This window comes from Lucilia sericata, unplaced genomic scaffold (assembly GCF_015586225.1).
Source record: "Lucilia sericata isolate MDLA Ls3-8-SP2 unplaced genomic scaffold, ASM1558622v1 Contig000109F_arrow, whole genome shotgun sequence".
Classification (NCBI taxonomy): Eukaryota; Metazoa; Arthropoda; class Insecta; order Diptera; family Calliphoridae; genus Lucilia; species Lucilia sericata.
In genome coordinates, this window is record NW_023994141.1 from 407345 (window position 1) to 426473 (window position 19129).

The 19129-nt window shown below is 30.1% G+C and overlaps 1 protein-coding gene across 3 annotated transcripts in view; it reads right to left on the reverse strand.

The window, feature by feature from the left end:
- LOC119600277 (elongation of very long chain fatty acids protein AAEL008004) overlaps window positions 1–19129 on the reverse strand; it is a 104807-nt gene that overhangs the window by 64337 nt on the left and 21341 nt on the right. For all 3 annotated transcript variants that reach the window (XM_037950416.1, XM_037950413.1, XM_037950414.1), the window contains one exon: window positions 2993–3049. The gene's annotated coding sequence lies outside the window, so the exon portion shown is untranslated. Of the gene's footprint in view, window positions 1–2992; window positions 3050–19129 lie in introns of those variants that run through there.

Below are 19129 nucleotides of genomic sequence, written 5' to 3' on the forward strand. Positions count from 1 at the left end.
TTCAGGGCAAACTTTTGTTAAAAATGTTGATCAGATTCCAAAAAATTGTTTATTAAGAATGTTATTCAAATTCTAAGCAAATTTTTTTTGAAAAGTTGATAAAATTCAGAGCAACTTTTTATCAAAAAAAAGTTGACCAAATTCTGAGCAACTTTTAGTTAGAGAGTTTGATTAAATTTCAATCAAATTTAGAAAGGTTGATCAGATTCTGAGCAACTGTTTGCTAAAAAAGTTGATCAAAATGAGGACAACATTTCGTTAGGAAGGTTGATTAGATTTTGTTAAAAAAGTTGATCAGATTCCAAGCAACTTTTGGTTAGTAATCTTGATTATATTCTTAGCAACTTTTTGGTAGAAATGTTGATCTGATACTGAGAAACTTTTTATTTGAAAAGTTCTTCAAATTCGGAGCAACTTTTTGTTAGAAAAGTTGTTCAAATTCCGAGCAACTTTTTGTTAAAAAAGTTAATAAAACTCTCAGCAACTTTTTGTTACAAAAGTTGATAAAAACTCAAGCACCATTTTGTTACAAAAGCTAGATTAGACTCCGGGCAACTTTTGGTTCAAAAAGTTGATTACAATCTAAGCAACTTTTGGTTAGAGAGCTTAATTATATTCTCAGTAATTTTTTGGTAGTAATGTTGATGAAGTTTGTTGAGAAACTTTTTATTTTAAAAGTTCTCCTAATTTCGAGCAAATTTGTCGTTAAAAAAGTTAATCAAATTCGCACAACTTTTTATTCGAAAGGTTGATCTGATTTGAGCAACTATTTAATGGAAAGATGAAATTCTGTGCAACTTTTCGTTAGAAAAGTTTGATAAACTTTGAGCAAAATTTTCGTTAGAAATGCTAGCAACTTTTTGTTGGAAAATTTCATAAAAATAGAAGCAACTTTTTGGTAAAAAAGTCAATCAGGTTCTGAGCAACTTTTTGTTTGATTTAAAATTTTTAAGTTGAAAGTTGATTTTTCATTCGATAATGTTATCAGACTCTAAACATTTTCTTAGTTTAACTGAATTTTAGTTTAACTTATTCTGAACTACTATAAAACTTGATTAAACTCTTAAGCTTGGGAGCAGAAATGTGTAACCGATTGTTACTAACTTTTATCTGAACAAAATTAATCAATTTTCAAAAAACTGCTGATCAGATTGTTTAGTTTAACTCTCTTTCTAAGTAAAATTTCTTTAAAATTTTATCATCTTTATGAAAAATCAATTTAAGTCACTATTTGTTCTTAGAATCATATAGTAAAATTAAACATTAAAATAAAGTATAATATTTATCCATAAAATTGAAATGATTTCCTTGCCAAGAATTGCAATATATACCCATTATAAATACATAACTAAGTATGTACTACCCGGCAGTACGAGGTAAATAATTTCTAGCAGAAAATTAAAACTAAACAAATTAAAATTGGAACTTACTTTGATTATAAATACACAAATTAAACTGCAATAACAATTCTATATACTATAGTTTACTTAGGAGCACATATTGACTCTCTTCCAGTTTACCTAGGACGTATAAAATAAGTTATTGATTTCATAATGTTTACAAATAACTGGCTAAATGGGGCACATTGAATCGTTTTAAATCTTCTGGGTTATTTTATATGTGTTTGTAATAGTTTTCTTCTAACTAGATATTTCCGTCAATGCATTCGTTTTTTTTTTTTCTTCAAATAAAAAATACTTGACAAAATCATATACATGTTGTTGTTGTTGAATGAAAAGTTTTTATATGAAAATTTACATAAAATATATTTAAAATTATTGATTACTATTTATTATAAATTTGTACATAAGTATTTATGTATATGCATCAATATCTACGCAAAATACATATGGGCAATTCCATACGATTGTATGTGACATTCGCACGCCTTCAAAGTGGTATAGATTTTGTAAAATTAGAGGAGTACTTGGAAAACAATTTTGTCATTCTGTTCCATTTAAAGAATACTATATTTGCAAAAGAAATCATCCCATTCGGAACCTTGTTTTCCAAAATATGGATTAAAATATGGCGATATCATACGTGACAAAAAACGGAAATGTTTTTAAAGTACATGTAAATATTTACGAAAATCTGCGAATTTTGTAGGTGTATCTTTTTTGTTTTAATTTCTTACACTATGGGACATATTTTTCATTAGTAATCCATAATTTTTAAATAAAAAAAGAAATTAATATAACTTTATAATGAACATATTTAAATATCGTACGTGACACATCGTATGTGACAGATTTTTCTCCTGATTTTTTTTAGGTTATAAAATATATATTTTGGAAATATATGAATACACACACTTCAACAAATCAAAAGGAGTAGGAAAGTGCAGTCGGACATGGCCGACCTATATACATATTTAAGCAAATATGGACCGATCCTCATAAAATTCTAGGATGTGATTTTAATTCATATAAAACTTATTTGTGCCAAATTTTATCATAATACTAGTGATGAGAGGTGAGTTACGGACGTTTAAGTGTTTTTCTGAAATTAAACTTTGAATGGAACTAGGGTCAAATGAGGTCCAATCGTTATCAAAATCGGCATAAAGGTTTAAGCTTATAAACATTTTACATCTGCCGATTTTTGAAGGGATAGTTTTATAATTAACAGAATTATGAGCTAAAAAGTGATATTTTCGGTTCCGTTTGTATGGCGGCGAGTTGTAAAAATAGACCGATTTCAAAAATGTTCAACAGTCTTCGTCTTTGGCGCTACAAAAGATCATATACCAAATTTTGTTGATTTATCTTCAAAAATGCAGAAGTTATAAGGGTTTTATTTTTTTCAGTCGTGGTTTACCTTTTCATGGAATTCCCCATATGTATTTACTTCATCTAATAAGAGTATTAAGTTATTTGTAATACAATACGAGTACCTTAACAAGTGCAAGTATTTTATTATTTTATTTAAATATAAAATATAAATAAACTTTCAATTAATTAATTTTTATTTATGTGCTGGTGTTAGTTACCTTTTGTTTTTTCTTGACAAACCGCACCTCAATTAATGATTATAGGTTTCTAGTTTTCTGGAAAGAAGAAAAAAAATTTCAAAATATTTAAAAACTGATTTTAAAACAAAAAGACCGCAAACAAACAAAAATATACAATATTCACATCAAAATTTAATTTTTTTTAAACATATTTCATCTCAACACAATAATGCATAAAGTTTGTTTAATTTGTATGAAATAAATTAATTTATATGAATGTATATTTTAATTTTTATTTGTTTAAACAATATACATATTATGCAATTAAGCTCTAGCTTGTTTTAGTGTTTTGAATTTAGGCTGAGATATTTTCTTTTTTATTTCTCATTAAATTTTATAAGGTCGGCGAAACATGTTTTAAAGTGTCTTTTATTGGTAAATGTTTTTTTATATTATATATTCATTATAAATTCCTTGATGCCATTTACTAGAAATATCAAATGTTATAAAATATTTTAAGTGTCGAAAGGAGAAGAATTTTTGAATTATTGTTAAAATTTGAATAATTAACTCAATTAAATAATTAATGCAATTTTAATTTAAGGTATTTGTTAACGAAAGATTTAAAGATGTGAAAAATATGAAACAATTTCACATAACAATTTATATGATCTGGGGCCTTGACAATCTATAAACATATATACGAATCAGTGTGTGTTTGATTTCTATAGACGCCTAAACGGCTGGGCCACATTTTGGGCTTTAGGGCCTAGACAATCTATAAACATAGGGGGAAATAGCTATTACAAATTTCACCCAAATCGAAAGACATCGATGCTAAAAAGAAAATAAATGTGTGTTTGATGTCTATAGATGGCTTAAGGGCTGGATCGATTTTATTGAAATTTTCACAGAATCTTTCTGTATTTCTGGAGGGAATTTCGAAATTTCAGATGACACGCCCATATACATACATATATAATAAGTTTTAAAAGAAATTGCAACTGCTAGAGTCTTCAAATATTATATGGACAATTTTCAAATATTATATGGACAATATTTGGAGAGAAAAGGAATGGACTGGCTACTCTAGACAAAATGGGCGGACTAAAAATTGGGGGCGTAGTACTTAGCTTAAGAATTAAATACAACAATTCTTATATCTGGGAAACCATGAGTGATAGAATTCGCAACTTTTGCACGTACAACATTAAAATAATTTTGAATAATTTGGGAGATATGGTCGGACTAGCAAACCAAACCAGGGCAGAGTTTCAGATTTTGTATTGTCCCGGTTATTGGAGAGGTCCCTTCGAGGTGCAGCTGGTGGCTTAAATCCAAAATCACGGAAGGAGAAGTTCGGTGCTTTTGCCTAAAAAGACAAAAGATTCCCCTCATAGGAGTGATTCTGAGGCTTGGAAATGAGTTGGTGCCAAATAAGTAAGATACATAATGAATGAAGGAGTGCAAGGACCTCGTATACCCCTTATACAAATAATGAATTTGTCGTATGTATTCTCAGTAAATGTTTCAGATAAATGAGAATAGTGTTGGATTGAATGTCGATGAATGTACAAGTGATATAATTGAATTTTCTTTCCATGTCAGAATATGTTCAGGGTTTACTCTGTTTATACCAGACTTACCCATAACAGTAAGAACTTGTCTTTGGCTTATTTGATGGATTCGTATTTCGATCTACCAATTACGTCTTTATGTGCTGTTGCCGAATAAACAGAGACCATTCCATCTGCGTGGTTATAAACGGAAGTTATGTTATTCCATGTCTGAAGTTACACAACGGGTTTCAAGAACTCCAGCAAAGTGTGTTCTTTGCAGGGCTCAGAGTCGGGCAATGGTGAATCGTCTGTGATTGAAAAGGTGTTCACGTGAAACACTCGACTTCTTTGGAAATTTCAGAAATTTTCTGAAGGGGACTTTATATGGGACTGGACGATTATTATGAAATATGGCGAGGATTATATAAAAGCTTGTTATATCGCTTTTTGTCGATATACACAGAGGTAAAAAGAAATATACACGCCTGGTACCAAATTGACACCAAATGTTTATAATTTTTCAATGCCATCCGTTGTCAAAGTATATACATACGTACGACAACACTATGTAATGTTAAGGCCAAAAAAAGCGATCCGAATGAAATTTATTTATGACAAATTAGAGTGAAATATTTATTTGTATTAACAGATCAATTATGTACGTAAGCTAAAGTCACTTTCCGGAGAGGTCTTTATATGGAAACCATGATCAAATATAGACCGATCATTATATAAGGCTTATATACATATATAAAACAAATTTTTGCTAATTGTTTTTGCAATTTTTAAGATAAATATGAAATGATTCAATACTCTTATGATCTGCAAGAGTTTACCAGTCAAACATCACATTAATGTTAAAGATTTCATCAGATTGAAAACATTAAAGATTTGACAAACCAACATTAATGTTTAAACATTTTATTGATTGCCTGACTGGTCGGTTAGTTTGTTGGCTGCTGCCGGGTTGCCTCCAGCATATTATACAGACTAACGACATGAGTGAACAAACAAATGAATATGTTTATGAATGTCTGTCTGTCTGTATGTCTGACTGTATGAATGAAGTAAGGAAGGAATCATCAATGAATGTATCACTGAGTGTAAATGCAAGTGGCGCGATATAAAGTTAATGCGTCATGAACATCTTTCAACATACAATTATAGAAACCATACAAACAGACAAAGTATGTGTAGCAACAAAAATACTAAATCGATCGATACAAAATGTTAGTGAAGAGCTTTTGCAGTGAAATGTGTGTGTGTTGTTTAACGTATGTATGTATATACGCTATAAGCTTTTAGATTTCAGTTAATTTGAAATATCTTCTACTGTCCGTCTTTCATCATTCAGTTGTCAGCTAATAATTATTATCATACATACACACATACACACATTCTTATACAGCCACATACTTATGTATATTTTCACCTTGAATTATTATTAAAGGTATTTATTGATGTGCGGCGCTCACTGCGCTTGTTGTTGTGAATCAATGCGATCATTTTTTAAATTCCAATTTGCAGCAGCAGCGCAAAAGACAACAACTACAAGCATAAGTAAGTTTACGAAACTTCTGTTACCCCGTTTTGAATTTAAAACTGCAGCTTTTTGAAGTCAAAATATAAAAAACAACATTTGGTCAATACATTGTATTCAGCAGCAACAACAATAATAACTAATGAATACAAACAGAAACCTCAACGTAAAGCTTATAGAGAGTAAACGCTTAAAATCAGGTGTATAAATATAATTAATAAATTTCGTAAACATTTAATTTTATACCCACTGATGATAGTTTCCGTCCATCCGTCAGTTTGTATGTTTTTTATAAATATTATTAAACAGGGGTGTGTGCGTTTTTATACATAATTTTGTTTGTTAAAAGAGTTGTTTTTACCAAAAATTTAAGAAAAAAAAATGTCACAATATTATTGATTAAAAAATAAGAAAACAAACAAAAACCCCAAAAATCCGCTATCAAAATCGAAGATAAACAAAATTAATAATCAATTGTATGCAACAAATTGTTTTAAATGTTTTTAAAGGCAGTTATATGAAAGAGGTTTTGTTTTGAAATTAATTTGATGCTAGACATTAGGGTGGTATGGAATTTTTCATTCATTCATAGGGTGGTATGCAATTTTTCATTTTCTGTGGGGGATAGGATCAAATAAGGTCTGATCATTTAGACTTTTATAAAACTAAGTTGTGCTAATTTTTGTAGATAATTTTGAGTTCAAAAGTTTTATTCGGGGGTACGGTTGTATGGGGGCTAGGTGAAAAAAATTATGTCAAGAGAAAATCATATTGATTAATGTTCAGGACACTATGAAAAGTATATCGAACTCTTTTTTCGCCTCTTCTGAGGCAATGAAAATCAAATCCACCGAAAAGTCGAATGATTTAAGTCAGTGTTACGACTTTAATTCTAACAGAGACAGTAGACTATAAAAAATTGGATATCTGGAGACAGGACAAATATTCCTCAGAAGATCTTATTGAGTAACGTTCGAAACACTATGAAAAATATATCGAAGTTTTCTTTAAACTCTTTTGAGACAATGAAATCAAATCCTCCGAGAAGTTGAACGCTGATAATACATAAACCCAAGAAGACAAAGATCTCCCATCATCCAATATTCTTGCAAAGGCATAGCATTCTTAAAAGAATCTCTAGACAGAGTCTTGCTAGTAAGTTAGGCAAAGTCAACCAGGCTTTACGTCATCTAAATTAATCCCGAAAGTAAAGGGGTCTACAAAGCAAAAAGAAGATGTCGGATGAGGAAAATAGCCGCCATCCCATGCTAAAGCTGACATGAAAATATATCCAGACTGTAAATGACGATGGTAATCCGAAAGGAAAAAATACCAGAAGACTAGTATAATAAGATGGAAGATCTGGTCAACCATAAAATAGTGGATCACATATTTGCTTCTTGAGAGTGATAGCAGCGAGTTCATCGGGTGTGTAATGATCATGACATCCATGTTATGCTACCCTGAAAAACGTAGTGGAAAGTGTTCCTCCTTCCTGGAACGACTTACCGCCGGGGGCATCATGTTGCCTTGGTGAAACCTCCATCTTGGTGTTATTGCAATATCCCGGGGAAAAGAGGTGCTACCAAAACCTCTAATCTGCCGGGACTATAAACTAGTGATGATCAAATGTATCCTCGCCCTTTCCTTGGAATGATTTGACATGGGGTAAAACCAGAGCACCATATAATCTGGCACTAAGGGTGGCCTGTTGCCATCTCAACAGATGTCACTGGGTGATGTGACAGAGCAACTTTTGCTAGACACATGAACCCGTTGAGTATCTCTTACTCTTTGTGTAGTAGGGCGCCAGTATAGGTTGGGGAATTCTCAGGTTGAACCTTGAATTCCATAGATCATTCTTTATGATCTGAGAATGGAACTGATGTAAGTTGGTGAACGATCGGAAAAGACTCCTCTGCCCGACAGAAGACTAGTACTGATTTAGTAGACCTTTTACTTCAGGGAAGTTCTCGGTGCTGTTGCCATCGCAACAGGATGCATATTGTTTCATGCTACGCGAATTATGATTGAGAGCTGCCACTCAACTTGTCGGGGCAATTATTGGGTTCAAATTGACACATTACCTGACATTATCTTTCGGACTATGCATTTTAAATAATGCAATTGCATTTTAAATAATGTAATCTTTGATGACATCATAAGGGTGGTCACCTTCCGTTACACCGGAAGATTGATTTCGCCTTCTATTGATTTTAGACCAGTGATTGCTTTTTCCTTGTCAGGGTTTGCATTGGGATTGATCCCATGCTGCCTGTCTTTCCGCTACGGAGCTATTATGGAAAGAGATTAGATAGCTCGAGTACTTCAGCTTGTAAATAGACCGCCATAGTCATGTACAAAAATTGCCATCTGAGTCGTTCATAGAAGGATTCAAGGGCGCGTGGTAGACCGACTCAAGTCATTCCCAGTAGATGAAAAAGACCACCGTGAGGTCGTCAAGGCAGGTGTTCAAGTTAAGCACTTAGACATCTTCCTGGAACGACTCTAAAATGGGACTAGTTAAGGCATGAATCTATAGCAGCTCTCTTGCAAAAAAATAAAGCTTTATAGACTTTTTTTGTCTCTTAAGCTGTTTTTCTCAAAATTGGAAAGGTTCCGATTGGAAGAATTGTTATCACTAGCTCAAACAAATACAAGAAAATACAAAGGATGGTGACTATAGAAGTATTAGCCATTAAAGGCTACCTAAAGCAGTGCAATCAGAACGAGAAGGTGATAGCCAACTCAACTCACAAGAAGTAAGGGCTGTTATCACTTGCCCCGACAAGAATACCGAAGTACCACGGACATTGACCATTACAGGCATCCTGAAGTAGTCAAAGAGTGATCACCAACTCGCAAGTAGAGATGATTGAAGCCAACGACAATCAACGCTATGACGTCTAAAATAAACAAAGGTACATATCGTAAATCCAAATAAACCCCCTTCAGAACGAGAGGGCAATAAAGAAAATATACATATAGCTTTTATCCAGGAACCTTGGGACATTCGAAACAGGGTTCCTGGGTTAAATCATGTAAATTACCAACTGCTCTTCTCTTAGTCACAATGAAGTTATTTTTAATGTTTCCTTCTCTCAACGGGGTTGTAAATATCGCATACAACGTTACTGAGTATATCTGCACCTGTCTAACTGATCTTCAACTCTCCGACACTACCACGCACTTAGGAGTTGTTAAACATTATTGAAGATTGCAATGCTAATATGGTCTTAGTCTTGGTTTAGTAATAACACCAATCGGAGCGGACAAGTCCTTATAGATATATTCAATACAAAAGACTTGATCATGTTGAAGCCAAACAACTTTCGGAATAAGTTTAAAATATTTAATATGATCATGCTACATAAAGATAATTGTAACAAAAGAAAACTTTGACCCAAATTTTAGTTTAAATCCAAAAATAGATTATTTTTATTTTTCAATATTTGTATAATTATAATAAAAATTAAATGTTTCAACCCCCGTATTTTCAATAATTCCCCATAAAAGGAGCTAGAGCATATAAAACCAGACATAAATCTTTGATGACTGTTTAAATTAAAACGACGATTGACAATAAAATCAAATTTAGCTAATTATGGTTGTTTCATTTACTAATTTTATTAAAAACAAACTTATTGTCGGTATTAAGATTTTAATGCGTTTTATAAAAATTTTAGTATTTTTGCTTTTTTTTAATATATTTAACAAGGTTTATATTTCTTTATAACAATATAATTATATGGTATTAAAAAATAATACCTTAATTAGATGTCATACAATATTAATTTTTAGTGTTTTAGAGTTTTTTTCTGTGGATTTTTTTTACAATGATTAAGCTTGCGCGCACAGTTCATAAAAATTGTCACACGTTTGTCTAATTATGGTTTTAACAAAAAAAAAATTACATACATATGTACATACATTCATATAGTCATAAATTTAAGTATCTGTTTTTTCCAAAATATTCTGCACTTGATGTGTTCACATCAATTTTAATGTCTATGATCTTGTTGTAAAACAATAATGATTTGTCACAAAAAAAAAACCAGAAAACAATTCGTCTTAAATTGAGTCAAGGGCAAGTATGCGGTTGTCACATACGTTGAAATGAACAAAAAATTATTAAAAAAAAAAATAAACAAACTACAGAACGTATGCCGACCGAACACCGTAAGTGATAAATGTTGGGATTTTTCTTCACTTTTTGTGGAAAAGAAAAACGTGCAACCGCAAATATAAAACAATTACTTATTTGTTTTGAATTCTATTGTACAGAGTTTTGTAAACAATTACTTTGGCACAGTGGGCAACCAATTGTGCATAGAATTTGATACTTCTATTACACGCAAAAAGCTGATTTTTGGCTGAAAGCATATCTAAAATTCAATTTTCTGACCGAACTAGTCATATTCCTCCAAACTAGAGACCCTAGGATAAAAAGGGTAAAATCTGTAATCAGTTTTATTTCCCACTAAAAATCTATTTTTAGGTGAAAACATAAAAGTTCATTTTCTGTCCAAACTAGAGGCCCGGGGGTAAAAATAATGAAAATCTGTGATCCCTTTTATAACCCTCCAAAAATTTTTGGGCGAAAACAGAAAAGAAGAAAGAGGTACTCGAAGGGGGCTTTAAGTCAGAGCTACAACTCTAATTCTAATATGGATGAAGTAAAGCGCAGCTATCGACTATCTAGAGGTCAGGACGAATGTTCTTTAGAATATCATATTGAGTAATGGTCGGGGCACTATGAGAAGTATATCGAACTTTTCTTTAACCTCTTCTGAGGCAATGCAAATCAAATTCTCCGAAAAGTTTAACGTTGATAATAAACCCAAAAAGACAAAGAGTGTCCTATCATCCAAAATACTGTCAAAGCCATAGCATTCTTAAAGGAATCTCTAGACAGAATCCTGCTAATAAGGTAGGTAAAGTCCACCAGGCTTTACGTCATCTAAATTGATCCCGATAGAAACAATATCAGAAAACTAGTAATGTAAAACGAAGATCTGGCCAACCATAGTGGATCAAATAATAGCTTTTTGAGAGCAAGAGCAGCGAATTCATGGGGTGTGTAATGATCACACTCATGTGATGGTACGCTGAAAAACTTTATGGAAAACGTTCCGCCTTCCTGGAACGACTCTAAGGTGGGACTAGTTAAGATAAGAATCTGTTGGAACTCTGCTTGTAGAAGGCTCCAAGGCTAGTCTTGCAAAAAAAATAAAGCTTAAGAGGTTTTTGCCTCTAAAGCGGTCTTTCTCAAATTAGAGGCCTTGGGGCAAAAAGGATGAAAACATGTGATCCCTTGTATATCCTTCCAAAAGTCGATTTTTTGGGCGAAAATCAGTGTTAGGATTCTAACATGGTTGAAGTAAAGCGAATAAGGGAAATAACCGCTATCTTATGCTGAAGTTGACATCAAAATATATATCCAGACGATCTCTGTTATATAGTATATGTCGCTGGTAAGACGAAAGATCTGGTCAACCATAAAATAGTGGATCATATAATCGTTTCTTGAGAGCGAAAGCGGCAAGTTCGTCGGGTGTGTAATGATCATGAGACTGACATGACATTCATGTGATTTTACGCTGAAAAACTTTGTGAAAAGGGTTCCTCCTTTCTGGAGAGACTCTAAGATGGTACTAGTTAAGATAAGATTCTGTAAGAGCTCTGCTTGTAGAACGCAAGTCTTGTTAAAAATAAAGCTGTAAAAGCTTAAGAGGCTTTTTTTGCCTCTAAAGCTGTCTTTCTCAAACTAGAGGACCTGTAGCAAAAAGTATGGAAATCTTTGATTCTTTTTATATCCCTCCAAAAGTCGACTTAAAAGCCCATTGGCTAAACAAGAGCCCCTGGACCAAGACGGATTAAGATCATTTTTATTTCCCACGAAAAATTTTGGGTGTAAACATTAAAGTCCATTTTCTGACTAAACTAGAGATCCTGGGGCAAAAAATCAAAAATCGATTTTTTAATGAAAAGTAAAGTTTGATATTTGTTTCACTGCCATGAGTCACAATCATATACAGAAGGAAAAAATATACACTCCTGGTACCAAATTGACATCACATTTTTCAATAACATCCGTTGTCAAGTATGTACAAGAACATCTAACGTTGACCACGCAACGTTGTCAACATTGCAACAATTCGATGTGGCAATCAAAATTTTATGCACATCCGACAAACGTGGTAAGCTCACTATTGACAACGGATTTTGAGCTTAACACATTTGTTAACTTTAGACAACGTATGCGACAACGAATTGTTGCAATGTTGACAACGGTGCGTGGTCAACATTACATGTTGTTGTTGTATATATCTATATACTTGACAACAGACGTTATTGAAAAATTTGGTGTCAATTTGGTACCAGGCGTGTATATTTATTTATCCCTCCGTGTAGATTTTTATTATTGTTTTATATTTTTAAACATTTTATAAACGTATTTTATGTTTATTTGATTTACTTTTGTCAACAACCCACTGTAACTCCCACGGATCGTTTAGCATATTAAGAGAAAAAAAATTCCCTGAAAGTCAACGAACGTATTATGAAGTTTAAACTTTTTTTTTTTTTGTTCAAAATAACATGTAAAATACATATTTGTTTTTAAAAATTGCAGACATTTTTACTCTTGACCAAATTGTGTTGTGTCAATCAATTGTTGTATTTTTTTGTTAAATAGCATTGCTATTTTTTTTCTTAAATGTAAATATTGGTAACAACAATAAACATTTAGTATGTGTTTTCAATATCAAAAACTTTTGTTTAAAATTTATTTAACTACCCAAAAACAATAATAACATTCATATTTTCAGTTACACGCCAATGTAAGTCAGTAGTAGTAATATTTATCTACAAACCATAAAGTGTATTAGTGTGCATTTATTTAGGCCTACTAAGTGTTAACAGTAAATTCAAACACCCATTTCACGTTAAATTGCTTAATACCTTTAAGTTTTTTTTTTTTTTTTTCAAAAAACTAAAATGTTTTTAGGTGTTCGTTTTTGGTAGTTACAAATAAATAAAACGTCATTATGCGAATGAGTATGTAGTTGATAGTTGATTATTATATTGCAAGGTGTCCAATGTGTGGCTTGGAATTGGCCGAACCTGTTGCTTTTTTAGCCTGCCAACAGACAATTAAACGATCAATATCAACTTTGAATTTTGGTTTTCAATATTAGAAAAAAACATTTAAAACAAACTTTAATACAAATTTAAATTTAATTTGAGGGTTAAATTGTTGCAAAATTATTTTGATTTGCCATTAGTTTTTTTTTTATATTTTCAAATTTTATTATAGTTTTTTTTTTTTTTTTTTTTTGTGTAATGACATTGATTTGTAAATTAGTTGTGTGTGTGCCATTAGTTATTTGCATTTATTTATTTTTTTTAATTTTAATTTGTTTTCTGTGTGTTTTTTTGGATTTTTCAATACCTTCTTTGTTTCGAATTACTTACTTACTATTATTAAGTATTATTATGTATGCCAATGTTTAAATAAATATTATTATTATAAACGCGTTTGTTATGGTTTTACATCAAGATCATTATGAAGATGATCTTGAAATCAAATTGTAATTAAACATAAATTTTATAATTTTGATATAAGTTGTAAAAATAATTTTAATATATCGTTTTAAAAAAATATGGTTTAAAAAAGTCCTTGTGAATTTTTTCAAAACAAAACATTCTAGTTTTTAATTTTTAATAGATAATGAAATTATGTAGTTATTATAAATTAATTAAATAATAATTTTTTAAAAAATTTTTTCAAATTATCAAATGATCACTTCCAAAATAAATCTTTCGAGCTTGTTTCAGTATTTTTGATCTTAATTACATATCGTATAGAAATATCTTATGATCTTATTATGGTTAAAATAAAAAGAAACGATCTTCGACAAAAAAATGTTGTTTCCAAATCATGCATCATTTTAAATTAGGTATTTCTTCATAATATGATCGAAAGTCTTTTCTGATTAATTTGATTCATAATTAATTGATTAGAATAAATCTTTATATTAGGATCGATAAAGTTATCGGATAAAATAGTAATTTCGAATCTTGGATCATTATATACAAATTCCTCCTAAGCTCCATTTTTTATTATTTTTTTTAACAAAACTGAAACATTTTATACAAAATTTTGTTTTAAAAGTATGTGAAATTTTATAATAAATATTGTCTCAAAATATTCATGTTTCGTATTGTAATTCTTTCAAGATGTTTCCTATTTAAAATCAGCTAAATCGGTTCACAAATAACGAAGATTTGAGCAAAATCATAAATTTTAACAAATTTGCATTCGCTGCGATTTTGTACTAATATTGACAGCACTGGGCAATAGGCAAATTTACAATTACAACATTGTACAAAATATTTGTTCAATTACTTAGAAATAACCAAGCTTGAACAAAATCTAACAACGCAAAATCCTTAAGAATTTTAAAAAACTAATAAAAATCCATCTATGTATTTTCTTTCTCTTTACTTTCTAAACAATCCTAACAGCAATTGCTGCATATATTAAAAGCCAAAGAAAAACAAAACAACGGCCAAATTTTACAAACGCAACAACCAAAACAAACAACAAATTGCACGTTATTTTTGTAAAGGTAGCATTTATTGTAAAACTGCTTTTACAATGCAATCTTTGTGACCTGATCCAAAAACCCTTTATACACAAACAAATGACAATAACATTGATGTCACAATAACAACAGAACAAAAGCACAAAAAATTCATAAACAACAACCACGGCGGCAGATTTTAACAAGTTACGGCCTGATGCCATGCAAAACATTTGAAACAATAACAATGCTATGTATAACAACAAATATTGGGAAGAAGAAAAACAACAACAATAATAAGAACGTTTTGTATCCAGAAAATGAAAAAAATTGTTAAATTTGCTAAATCCTAACAAATAATATTCCCGCAATTTGTTTTGTTGTAAATTTTACAAAAACAAACTTACCTTTTTTATGCATTCGCGGTGGCCTGTACGAAGTTATAGTGGGTGGCGGCAGTAAACCGAAACTACTTAATTTCTTATGGGGGAAAACACTTAATTATACTTTTCTTTATCATTTTCACTTATTCCACACTGTTTTCAATAAATTATTTAGAAAAAAACTAAATTTTTACTTGCGTCTTTATAAATGTTCACAAATTTGCATCCGCTTAGTTTAAAGATTAAAGGAGAAGGCGAATGAAAGAGAAAAATATAATAGGCACATTCTATTTCATTTATTAATCTCCTTAAGCTATGCTAAGAATCAGGCGACTTTTGCTTTTGGCAAATTTCAGTTGGGTAGTTAGTTAGTAGTTAGTTAGTTAGTTTTAGTAGTTAGTTAGTTAGTAGTTAGTTAGTTAGTTAGTTAGTTAGTTAGTTAGTTAGTTAGTTAGTTAGTTAGTTAGTTAGTTAGTTAGTTAGTTAGTTAGTTAGTTAGTTAGTTAGTTAGTTAGTTAGTTAGTAGTTAGTTAGTTAGTTAGTTAGTAGTTAGTTAGTTAGTTAGTTAGTTAGTTAGTTAGTTAGTTAGTTAGTTAGTTAGTTAGTTAGTTAGTTAGTTAGTTAGTTAGTAGTTAGTTAGTTAGTTAGTTAGTTAGTTAGTTAGTTAGTTAGTTAGTTAGTTAGTAGTTAGTTAGTTAGTTAGTTAGTTAGTTAGTTAGTAGTTAGTTAGTTAGTTAGTTAGTAGTTAGTTAGTTAGTTAGTTAGTTAGTTAGTTAGTTAGTTAGTTAGTTAGTTAGTTAGTTAGTTAGTAGTTAGTTAGTTAGTTAGTTAGTTAGTTAGTAGTTAGTTAGTTAGTTAGTTAGTAGTTCGTTAGTTAGTTAGTTAGTTAGTTAGTTAGTTAGTTAGTTAGTTAGTTAGTTAGTTAGTTAGTTAGTAGTTTAGTAGTTAGTTAGTTAGTTAGTTAGTTAGTTAGTTAGTTAGTTAGTTAGTTAGTTAGTTAGTTAGTTAGTTAGTTAGTTAGTTAGTTAGTTAGTTAGTTAGTTAGTTAGTCGTTAGTTAGTTAGTTAGTTAGTTAGTTAGTTAGTTAGTTAGTTAGTAGTTAGTTAGTTAGTTAGTTAGTTAGTTAGTTAGTTAGTTAGTAGTTAGTTAGTTAGTTCGTTAGTTAGTTAGTTAGTTAGTTAGTTAGTTAGTTAGTTAGTTAGTAGTTAGTTAGTAGTTAGTTAGTTAGTTAGTTAGTTAGTTAGTTAGTTAGTTAGTTAGTTAGTTAGTAGTTAGTTTAGTAGTTAGTTAGTTAGTTAGTTAGTTAGTTAGTTAGTTAGTTAGTTAGTTAGTTAGTTAGTTAGTTAGTTAGTTAGTTAGTTAGTTAGTTAGTTAGTTAGTTAGTTAGTTAGTTAGTTAGTTAGTTAGTTAGTTAGTTAGTTAGTTAGTTAGTTAGTTAGTTAGTTAGTTAGTTAGTTAGTTAGTTAGTTAGTTAGTTAGTTAGTTAGTTAGTTAGTTAGTTAGTTAGTTAGTTAGTTAGTTAGTTAGTTAGTTAGTTAGTTAGTTAGTTAGTTAGTTAGTTAGTTAGTAGTTAGTTAGTTAGTTAGTTAGTTAGTTAGTTAGTTAGTTAGTTAGTTAGTTAGTTAGTTAGTTAGTTAGTTAGTTAGTTAGTTAGTTAGTTAGTTAGTTAGTTAGTTAGTTAGTTAGTTAGTTAGTTAGTTAGTTAGTTAGTTAGTTAGTTAGTTAGTTAGTTAGTTAGTTAGTTAGTTAGTTAGTTAGTTAGTTAGTTAGTTAGTTAGTTAGTTAGTTAGTTAGTTAGTAGTTAGTTAGTTAGTTAGTTAGTTAGTTAGTTAGTTAGTAGTTAGTTAGTTAGTTAGTTAGTTAGTTAGTTAGTTAGTTAGTTAGTTAGTTAGTTAGTTAGTTAGTTAGTTAGTTAGTTAGTAGTTAGTTAGTTAGTTAGTTAGTTAGTTAGTTAGTTAGTAGTTAGTTAGTTAGTTAGTTAGTTAGTTAGTTAGTTAGTTAGTTAGTTAGTTAGTTAGTTAGTTAGTTAGTTAGTTAGTTAGTTAGTTAGTTAGTTAGTTAGTTAGTTAGTTAGTTAGTAGTTAGTTAGTTAGTTAGTTAGTTAGTTAGTTAGTTAGTTAGTTAGTTAGTTAGTTAGTTAGTTAGTTAGTTAGTTAGTTAGTTAGTTAGTTAGTTAGTTAGTAGTTAGTTAGTTAGTTAGTTAGTTAGTAGTTAGTTAGTTAGTAGTTAGTTAGTTAGTTAGTTAGTTAGTTAGTTAGTTAGTTAGTTAGTTAGTAGTTAGTTAGTTAGTTAGTTAGTTAGTTAGTTAGTTAGTTAGTTAGTTAGTTAGTTAGTTAGTTAGTTAGTTAGTTAGTTAGTTAGTTAGTTAGTTAGTTAGTTAGTTAGTTAGTTAGTTAGTTAGTTAGTTAGTTAGTTAGTTAGTTAGTTAGTTAGTTAGTTAGTTAGTTAGTTAGTTAGTTAGTTAGTTAGTTAGTTAGTTAGTTAGTTAGTTAGTTAGTTAGTTAGTTAGTTAGTTAGTTAGTTAGTTAGTTAGTTAGTTAGTTAGTTAGTTAGTTAGTTAGTTAGTTAGTTAGTTAGTTAGTTAGTTAGTTAGTTAGTTAGTTAGTTAGTTGGTTAGTTAGTTAGTTAGTTAGTTAGTTAGTCTCCAACTATAATAACATTGCGAATATAATGTATTTAATCGTTCTGAAATGTCCTTAATGTATATACTATATATAAAAACGAAACACGCAAAATCCTTAGCATACCTTAAGGATTTTAAAAAACTAGTAGAATTTTGACATTTCAGCTATTCCCGTTCATTAGCATATTCTACTTTTTATTAGTTCTCTTTTAAACATTAAACTAAGCGGTTGCAAATTTGTTAAAATTTATAAAGGAGCATTTTAAAAAACATCCGTAATAATTTATTACAAAATTAAAGTATTACTAAAGTGATTAACAAGTGCAAGTTTTTAAGAAATGTTTGGATGCTGCCGCCAACAGCCGTCACTATCTTGTGAATTAATCAATTAGAAAAAAACAAGTAAGACAATTAAGAATATTAAATGTGATTTTTTTCTTAAGTATTATTATTATTATTAATATTATTGTTGTACTTTATTTACAACTGTTTTTGTTGTTATATACAGCATTGTTATTGTTTCAAAGGTTTTGTTGCATATCATCAGACCATCTCATTTTGTTGTTGGTGGTTATAACAAACCTGCAGGCGTGTTGTTGTTTATGAAATGTATTTGTGCGTTTTTTGTTTTGTTATAGTGACGTCACTGTTTTTGCATTTTGTTTTGAGGGGACTTGATGCTTTGATGTTGTTGTTGCATTTTGTCATTATAATATTTTTTTGGTGTTTCTACTGTATTTTTGTTGCTATTATGTCTCGTTGTTGGTTTGATTTGATTTCTATATGCTTCACTTTCGTGAGATGGTTATATACTATATGCCTTCTTAAAAAGGTACTTTTTTGACTTTCTACAATATTGATTTTATGTGACACACATCCTCCTTCCAAACTATCTAACTATGTATATGGGCGTGGCTCCTCGCCTTTTTTAAATTTAAGAAGTTTATAGGTCCTAAACTTAATTTTTATACTAAACAAATTTCATTGAATTTTTTCAAAAATAGCATCAAATTAAAACCTCAAACACTCAACCCCACTCAAAATCGAATAGAACTCAATTTCAATAACGCAGCTAAATAAATTCTTTATTTGTTTTCATTTCATATTAATTTTATTTCCCATTATTCATTGCCCTCAGTTTAACGCCTTTTGCAAATTCCGTTCGTCTACCTGTATTTCTCAAACACTAGGAAAAAGTCAATCAACCGTTACTGCTTTTTCTACATTTGAATAGTTATGCAAATATTTTATGAAAAACTTAAATAAATAAAATTAATAATAAAATTTTTATCTAACAAAAACGCGTTATTTTTTGTTTAAGCATTGCTATTGAATGATTTTTCATCCATACATACATAAATCTTAATATTTCTATGAATATTAGTTTCAAATTCCCAGATATAAAAAATAATAATTGTACTTGAGTCTTGAGCACAAACCTATAAGATTTGTTAATGTGGGCAACAAGACCCCTCTCATTACT